This window comes from Pristiophorus japonicus, chromosome 9, assembly GCF_044704955.1.
Source record: "Pristiophorus japonicus isolate sPriJap1 chromosome 9, sPriJap1.hap1, whole genome shotgun sequence".
NCBI classification, from domain to species: domain Eukaryota; kingdom Metazoa; phylum Chordata; class Chondrichthyes; family Pristiophoridae; genus Pristiophorus; species Pristiophorus japonicus.
In genome coordinates, this window is record NC_091985.1 from 57,568,004 (window position 1) to 57,578,083 (window position 10,080).

Here is a 10,080-nt window from a genome sequence, read left to right on the forward strand (position 1 = left end):
CAGAAAACCTGCTTGCAATGTCAAGGAGTATGGAGGAGTCCAGCACCAACTTAAGAACATAATAATAAAAACATAAGAATTAGGAACAGGAGTAGGCCATCTAGCCCCTCGAGCCTGCTCCACCATTCAACAAGATTATGGCTGATCTGGCCGTGGTCTCAGCTCCACTTACCTGCCCGCTCTCCATAACCCTTAATTCCCTTATTGGTTAAAAATCTATCTATCTGTGATTTGAATACATTCAATGAGCTAGCCTCAACTGCTTCCTTGGGCAGAGAATTCCACAGATTTACATCCCTCTGGGAGAAGAAATTCCTTCTCAACTCGGTTTTAAATTGGCTCCCCCGTATTTTGAGGCTGTGCCCCCTAGTTCTAGTCTCCCTGACCAGTGGAAACAACCTCTCTGCCCCTATCTTGTCTATCCCTTTCATTATTTTAAATGTTTCTATAAGATCACCCCTCATCCTTCTGAACTCCAACGAGTAAAGACCCAGTCTACTCAATCTATCATCATAAGGTAACCCCCTCATCTCCGGAATCAGCCTAGTGAATCGTCTCTGTACCCCCTCCAAAGCTAGTATATCCTTCCTTAAGTAAGGTGACCAAAACTGTACGCAGTACTCCAGGTGCGGCCTCACCAATACCCTATACAATTGCAGCAGGACCTCCCTGCTTTTGTACTCCATCCCTCTCGCAATGAAGGCCAACATTCCATTCACCTTCCTGATTTCCTGCTGCACTTGCAAACTAACTTTTTGGGATTCATGCACAAGGACCCCCAGGTCCCTCTGCACCGCAGCATGTTGTAATTTCTCCCCATTCAAATAATATTCCCTTTTACTGTTTTTATTCCCAAGGTGGATGATGTCACACTTTCCGACATTGTATTCCATCTGCCAAACCTTAGCCCATTCGCTTAACCTATCTAAATCTCTTTGCAGCCTCTCTGTGTCCTCTACACAACCTGCTTTCCCACTAATCTTTGTGTCATCTGCAAATTTTGTTACACTACACTCTGTCCCCTCTTCCAGTTCATCTATGTATATTGCAAACAGTTGTGGTCCCAGCACCGATCCCTGTGGCACACCACCAACCACCGATTCCCAATCCGAAAAGGACCCATTTATCCCGACTCTCTGTTTTCTGTTAGCCAGCCAATTCTCTATCCATGCTAATACATTTCCTCTGACTCTGCGTGCCTCAGGGCTCAGGGCTTTGCTCAGAGCTTGGAGCCCATCCTTTCCAACATGGAACTGATGGCCAACACCACCATCACACTTGTGGAACCAACCATGATGCAGCATCTGATGGCCGATGTCTCAGTTTCCATTGGATCCTGATGAAGGGTCGTCGACCCGAAACTTTAACTCTGTTTTTCTCTCCACAAATGCTGCTCTGAGCCGCTGGGACTTCCAGCATTCTCTGTTTTTATTGCATCACATGCAGCTTCCACCAAAAGTCTGAGTGCTGCAGTGGAAGCTCAGACTGAAGTCATGTGAGGTCAGCTTGCTGGCATCATGGCTGTGGATACCAGTATTAAAAGGGGCTTGCAGAGTCCAGCAATCTGTTCTCCAACAGATTACTAGGATTGCTGAGGCGCCGCCCCGGGGGAGTGGCAGTGGCTCCGTGGAACACGCCCCTGCTGTCCTCGCTCAGGATGATAGCATTCGTCCTCCCACCCCTGCCACTTCGTCCTTGCTGTTACCTGTCAGCCAGCCATCCCAGACTGCTGCTGCCCATGCCAAGATGCTGCAGTCTGAAGCGGGGCCTTCAAGGCCCAAAGCTGCTCAAGGTCGTCCTCCAAGACCACCTGCAGTCTCTTCCACTGAAAGTCAGCAGTCTTCCACAAGCCATGCTGCAGCCACTGGGGAAGCATTGCATTGGAGCACGAGGACGAGCAAAGGCACTTGGAAGACAGGCACTAAGGGAATGCACATGGGTGATTCATTTTAGTTCGTATGCAATGTGGCATGATTTAATTTATAAATTTGGTATTTTTGTTAGCTTTTATCTTTGCATTGTGGCCAAGAGGACGATGTGATGGTCAGTGACAGAGGGAAGGTAAGGCGTGTGAGGCAGTTGGTGAATGGGGAATTGGGGTTGCGGTTACTGGTATCACACTCGAACGAGTTCTTCATGTATAGCCAGGCAGACAGGGGCTGTCTAGGTTGCTGCCTCCCTTCCTCTTCCTCTTCCTCTTCTTCCACCTCCTTCTTCTTCTCCTCCTCATCCTCTTTTTCCTCCTCCTCCTCCTCTCTTGCTCCTCAGCTTCTCACTTGATAGGCAGTGGCAAAGGCTGTTTTCTCATGATGGCAAGCTTGTGCAGTATGCAGCATACCACTACAAAGCTTGAGACCCACTCAGCCGAGTACTGCAGGGCTCCTCCAGAGCGGTCCAAGCAGCGGAATTGTTGTTTCAGCAAGCCAATGGTCTGTTCTATCTCATTTTTTGTGGTAGGAATGGCTCTCGTTGTATGCATGCTGCGCTCATGTGCGTGGGTTGTGAACCATGTCGTCAGCAGATAGCCCTTCTCGCCCAGTAGCCAGCCTTTGGTTTGTGGTGGTGGCTGAAATACGGCTGGCATAGCGGACTGCCGCAGAATGAACACATTATGACTGCTGTCAGGATAGTGGGCATTGATCTACATGATGCGCTGCCTATGATCACACACCAGCTGGATATTGAGGGACTGAAATCACTTTTGCTTCTGGTACATGGTGGAGTTGACATGAGGTGCACACAAAGCAATGTGCATGCTGTCAATGGCACCCTGCACCATGGGGAAACCTGGAAACCTAAGTGCTCATTCTGCTTGCTTCTCTTTGGCAACAGGGAATGAAGTGAAGTTATCTCTCTTTGAATAGAAAATCTCAGTGACCTCCCTTATGCAACAGTGGACTGAAAACTGCAATGTTGCTAATACCTCCAGCATCTGGAAGGAGCCTGACGAATAGAAGTTCACAGCCACTGGAAATGCGATCCTTGCCCTGCTCTAAGATTGTAGTTGTGGCTGCAACAATTGGCAGATTTCAGTGACGACCTCCTTAGTGAAGTGCAGACATCTCAAACATTGGTCGTCGCTGAGATTCAGCTTGGAAAATTGCTCCCTAAACACCTTGGGCGGATATGGACTCCTGCTGAGAGCCCTGCTCCACCTCCTCCTCTTCCCTCTTTCAGCAGCTTGTCCTGCTCTGCGTGGCCTCTCATTCTCCCAGTTGTGATGTATTCCAAGAGGAAGGCTTACTAGTACACCCATGTCTGGGAGTAACTGGTTTGTGCAGAAGCTTTGAAATCAGCCATTTTGAAACCCTGGGGGAACATGGCAGTGCCCAAAAAATGGGTGCTACCCAGCCCAATTTTTCCCTCTGTGTCTCTTTAAGTAAGTGTGTTAAATCAAGCCTTGTGTACATTTAACTGAGTAGAATAAATCGTTTCTTTCAACATAACCTGCAAATTAGGGTCAAGGTTTTATTTAAGCCTGTCTTGTTTCTGTTACAGCAGTGGGCTTATCAGAGGGTATTAAGTCTGGGTTTTATAGTTTAGATTTTAACTCAGGACTATTAATAGCAACTATTTCTAACTTTGAAGTTGAGTTTAACTCTGAGAGAATGATCTTGGCTGGTATGCAGTTGTGATAAGTTTCAGTGTGAGTTCTCTTAGTATGCAAATCTGAATTGCAAGTGTGCATAAAAAGTAGATTACGACAGTCAGAACAACAGTCTCTGCACTTCAGAAGTAACACAGTGTGTGAAATGCTTTGAAATGTGGTAAGGTGTTATATAAATGCAAGTATTAGTTATTATTTTCTATACATTTTAACCTTCTTACTGCCTACGGGCAAAGCCATTGAGCACACAGGTCAGTGCCCTCATGAATGTAATGATCATAGATAATGCATGAGCCTTTGCCCACAGAAGCACTGTTTCCCTGTGTTGTAACAGTTGCTGGCTGTTTGGACAGTTTAAACCTATGTCTTAATCTTGGGCAAACATTACATACGGTTTATTTGCAGAGCACAACACAAATAAACGATTATTTGATGACTGAAGGGAACATTCCCACAAGGTTGCCCATGGCCAGCCTTAGAGAAAGACATATCCCCTGGATTCTCACACCCCACCCCACACTAGTTAAGGATAATTCTCTCAGACAGCTTTACTGTGGAGGGTGGACAAATATTTGTTCAGTATTAATGCTTCACTAGTTAATTGGACCCATTGTCTAAATAGGCATAATAACGTTTTTAATGACAAACCACTCCATGGTTTCTCTGACGCTATAATGTTGACGTTGTAATCTTTCTGTTAGACAAATGTTTGATAGCTCTTTGATATATTAAAGCTTGTTTAAGTGCATAACATGTCGTAACTTGTACTGTAAAACACACAAACTATTTATAATTATTTATGCAGTATAAAATATGCTAATGTTTATGAAAATAACTATTATTGTATATGATCTTCCTGGCAATTTGGGTATAGTTGCTGCAACACGGTTACAAGTCAGGACGCCAATGCAGCTCCTGTTGGATTTTCAGGTCAGGCCGCCTGTTAGGACTCAGCTGTTAACAATGGTACTTTATTTTATCTGGCTCTCACTAATACTGTATCTCCTGTGCAGAATTTCACAATTCCTCTTGCCAAATATACAAGCGATGGGATGAGATTGAAGTCTGGACCACCTTTAGCCACCAGGAGTTTTTCCCCATAAAAGAGCTCTAACTATGACCGTGTTCAAAGATCTGGACACCATGGTGGAGTTCATTTCCCTCATCACATCCATAAGTACATCCAAGTACTAGCTGGTGCATTCCATGTGAAGGGCACGTGTTCTGATTGAAGTTACTGTAACTTTCAGAACTGGTATTTGAAATTTATTTGGCAGGTGGCCATATTGTGCATCGGTTACATCAGTGTGATGTTCTTCAAAATCCTATGATGTGCGCAGTTTTCCTTGGCTCGGGACTGTATGGGATATCAAGTTATTCCCTCATGTCCAAGTTGCTTCCTTCCTCATTAAGCTCCGTAGCTTCCCTTTCATTTTCCTTATCTTGGACCAATTCCTCTAGTTTGCCTCCAACTCCCTACCATTCTCACTGCTCTGGAAATGATGGTGTTCTCTGCTGTCATCTGGACTGGGACACTGGTAGTTCTTGCCTTATAAACAGGGTGATGGTTGTGATGACATTTCATGGTCAGATATGGTCAGGGCACCTATAAGAGAGAAACTGCATTCTTTCCAACAACTTGACAATTGATGATTGTTTACCACAAAGATATCAATGCACTTTATTCTCCTTATGAACACTCAAATGAAGATAAATGCATATCTCACTAAACATACAATTCCAAATTACCAACTTCCTAATCACTTCCATTGTTTAACATTCCTGACTGAGGCAAGAACTAAATACAAGTTCTTGTTCCATATATTTAAGATCAATTGTTAAGAAGCAGAGTCTTTGAGAAACATTGGCCTCAATTTTGGCCCAGCCCATTTTTCTGAAGTGCGGTGAAAAATTTTCTTCCCACTTTGGCCGTTGTCCGGCCTCTTCCCCCCTGTAGTTGCGCAGCGTGGCCAGTCAAGTCGCGGGTGGAGCCAGTGTTCTGCGCCAAAAACTGCCGGGACATCTGTACATGCGCAGTGGAGTGTCCGCGCATGCGCAGTAACTCCTCGCCCCCAGCCTCTCCGTGTGCTTGTGGCAGCTGCTCTGTGGGACCCGATGCCGGCCACTGGAATTGCTCCCGTCACTAGCCCAGGCCAAGTGGCCTCCCGGTGCGATTTCTAAGAGATCGATCACACCGGGAGGCCACTTGGTCAAGGCTAGGGGCGGGCAATGTTCCTGTCTGGAAGATTTCTATCAGTTCTCCTGCCCACCCGCCCCTAGCCCTGGCTGAGTGGCCTCCGATGTAGCTACCTACGCCGATTTCTTTAACTCTCCGCAAGGGTTTTCTGAAGCAGCCACATAAAATGGCCTAAGTAGGTTTGGAATAACTATTAGCTGGCCAAAGTTGTCTAAAAGGGCAGAACTGGCGTAGGTGGCTGGTAACGCCCCCTTTTGAGAAAAAAATTAAACTACAAAAATCGTAACTAACTCAGTTACACTGGTGCAAATTGATTGGGGAAAGTGGGGATTTTTAAGTTATGCCAGGAAAACCAAGTTACTCCAAAAGAAACGGAGCAACTCCTGACCAAAATTGAGCCCATTATGAGGTAAGTATTTAACTTATTTATACCAAAGTATCCCAACATACAGAGCAACATTCCATTTTTTACACAGATTGTTTTAATAGAAGCTATGTTTTTAAGTGGACTCCTTAAGATATTTGAATTCTTTTCTTCATATTTTCTGATTCCAAATAAACAAAAATATTTGGGTAGATTTTAACAGCCCCATGCTTCGTGGGAGTGGTGCAGCGGAGGGGTGTGAATGTTAAGATGGCAGCGTTGTGTTTCTGATTTCTCACATTACAACAGTGACTACACTCCAAAAGTACTTCATTGACTGTAAGGCGCTTTGAGACGTCCGGTGGTCGTGAAAGGCGCTATATATTTCCGAGTCTTTCTTTCTAAGTGTTCCCGCACCTTTCATATTAACTTGCCTGAAATTAGACAGGGGAAAGCCAATCCCAGAGGAATGGTGAAGCTACATTCCGATGATGTCATTGGGATGCACATATCATTTTAACTGCAGGCTCATCTAAGATCTTCATAGTCTCGAACCTGCCAGTGAAAACACATCATTCCTGGCCTAAGGAAGCCCAGATAAGTTCATTTTGCATTTATTTTTTATATAGGTTACTTGTGCTCCAGGAGGAGCAGGAGTGATCTTTGCCCCACAAGGATACCTTGGATTTAGCCCGCTCTAGGCTTCCTCCTCCCCCTCGCTTTTGATGGCAAACGTTACTGATCATGCACCCGCTTCCTCACTTACCTTGTCAGCGGCCACCCTCCCCGACAGCAGCTTGAGCCCTCCCACCCTGTGAATTTTGACTCGCGCCCGCCAGCTGTGACGTCATTCCTGCTGGCACTGGGTGGGAATTAGTGTTGGGGCATGTAAATGATGTCCGGGAATTAAAATCTCATGGGCCTCGTGGATTTCCACCCGCTTCAATTCCTGCAGTCCCAATTCCCAAATTCCCACCCAGTGTTAAAATCGGGGCCATTAATTTTGAAATACAGAACATATGCTCTGGATATCAGGACCTAGAAATTTGATCGCGACCAAAAGTGGGCACGCAGGGGCCAGGGAGCATACTGTATGCACCTGTTAGAGTTGTCTCAGGTAGGACGAAGTATTTGTGGGCCTGCTCATTATCATCACTCAGGTATGCAGCTAACGCTGCCCAAGCTAATCATATGCTGCACGCCTATATGGACTGGGGCTGCTGGGACGGATATTGGATCTCATTGGCACCACTTAAAGGAAACCAGCGCCTCTTAAAGGGGAGGTGCACGCTGACTGCAGAATAAAGGAAACACTGAGAGGGAGACAACTGGCTACAGCAAGCACTGAGATTCCTTGGAGGCCTTGGTGCAGGCAGTGGAGAGGAGGAGTGAGATTCTCTTCCCCTCAGAGGGCAGAAAGCCCTCCAGGCAACAACTCTGGCACCAGTAGGAAGAAGTGGCAGAGGAAGGGAATGCCAGGAGCTTTAGTGCTGGGTGCACTGGGCAGCCTGCCAGCGAGCCGGCGCACAATGTCGCAGAACATGGCGGTGTCCAGCTCCAACTTGCATCAAGGCTTCACGGAGAGTGCGGGACCTCCATGACACACTGCCTGTGGTCACAAGCCAGCTGCTCGTTGAGGGAGTGGAATCCCTCATGAGTGATAAAGATGTCAGGCTGGTGATGGGCAGCATGCAAGGCAATGTAGGTGTAGTCTGTGGCACCTCGCAACCTGAGGAATCCTGCAATGCAGGCGAAGCCGAATGCTCTCTCAGCTTGCTTCGTTCTGTCCATAGGGAAGGATATATAGGTGTTCCTCTTGGTGTAGAGAGCCTCGGTGGCCTCCCTGATACAGCAGTGGACTGCGAATTAGGATATGTTGCTTATGTCACCTGCTGTAGCCTGAAAGGAGCCCGTGGCATAAAAGTTATGGGCCACAATGTTCATGCAGTAATGTGAGGCTCAAGTTGAGGCTGCAGCAGGTGACATAGCTCGGTGACGGCCTCCTTTCTGAAGTGAAGATACCTCATACATTGCTCTTCAGTGAGGTTAATGTCAGAGAAGTGCTGTCTGAATACCCGCTGTGGGCATGGCCTCCTGTGAGAGTGTCCACCACCTCCCTCTAGTCCCAGCTGTTCCTGCTCTCTGCTGTCTTCCCTGCTGCTCCCCCGCCTCCTCCAGCCCAGAAGGCAGCACTATGAGCCAACCCCATGACTGCAGTCAATGTATTTATAAAGCAGCCAACAACAGTGCAACTCCATCAAACTCTTCTTCTCGAGCAGTCAAACGGAACTTTCCAGAGCCAGAAAACACACCAAAAAATGCCCAGAAATTAAGCAGCAGCCTTAAATGACAAACCAGCATCTAACCTGTAAGTAGCGCACTGTTCCTTTAAATAGTGCTGGTGAGGGGGTCTTCCAGCCGGTTAGCTCTGTGAGTTACTGGGCGAATTCAGCACGGTGCTTTCCCACAGTTCTGGCATGCGCTTCTGATGCCCAATGAGAAGTCTGATCCAATATGGCGGGTGGCGCAGTTCTAGCTGGAAGTCTACACTCGCTTTCTGCCTGACATTTTGGAGGCTTAGATGCCTGTTCAGCACATGAGAAACAGGTGCGATACCATCAAATTTCTTGGCCTAGATCTTTCAAAGTTGTGTATATTTTTAGGAGAGTTTAGTAAAAATGAAACAGAATTAATAATTTAGAATGATTATAGCTATATAACATCTTAATCTGCCTACAAATATCAAGAGGAGTGATTAAACATTTAACAATTTAAATTAGATGGATAATAATGAGGTCATTGATCACATCAGCCTTCCGCTGTCCGAACTGGATTATGAATTAGTCTTTAAATTATACTCTTGAGCTGTATCTCAGCATTCTCTGACATGGTAAGTTCACAGAAGACATATATAAGTTATCCAGATTTTCTTTTACCCAGTGTTTACATATCCTTCCTAAGAATTCTGTTCAGTCTGTCAAGCAGGATTTGCTTGGTCATCACTTACATTTTTAAATATTATATCAATGCAGTGCTTATTGCTTTAGTGTCTGATTTATTGTTGTTAAATGGTTTCCAGCTCTTAGTCAAGAAGCAAAGGCCTTCAAAATCTCTGTAGTGAGCTTCTGGGCTATGACTGAGTTGTCCTTAAGTTCTTGCTGCAGGAGTTACTAAGTTAATCTTCACTTTCTATCATAGGAATTATTGCATTTCTTATGCAGAATGGGCAGAGTCACCTTATGACCAGGGATTGAATTACTCTCACATTCCTAAATGTAAGTGATCAATTTATTTTCAGGCTTACATAGAAACATAGAAAATAGGGGCAGGAGCAGGCCATTCAGCCCTTCTAGCCTCCACCGCCATTCAATGAGTTCATGGCTGAACATGAAACTTCAGTTCATGTACATTTGTGTACATAACAACTTTAAAAGTCATTGGCTATGATGTCCTTTGGGGTGTCCTGAGGACGTGAAGGGTGATATAAAAGCACAAGCTATGTTTTTCTTTCAGTCTTGCTTTCAGCCTGACTTTTTGTCTGTCATTCTTTCTGATGGAAGAGTGACCAAGTGACTTTGCAGCTTCTGAGTAAGGAATGGTTGAGTTATCTCCAGGCTTCTGACCCAGTCGTGAATGAATGACTCTCATGTTTTTGGGCTACGAACCTTTTGGTTCAGGAATGACCCAAGATTGCTAGTGTGCAATGCAACTAATGATTTAAATTCTGTTTATAAAGATGCCTTCATTTGTTTTTCTGATTTACTATTGTCCTTGGTTCCTTTGAACTGCTTACATTTAGGAAATGTTCTTACGCACAAGGAAAGTTTCATTCAATAATTGCAACTTCCTTTCCTCAGCTGTCTTCAAGGAACACCAGCAGGAAGTAAGCATATTTCTTTCAAAACAGGAATG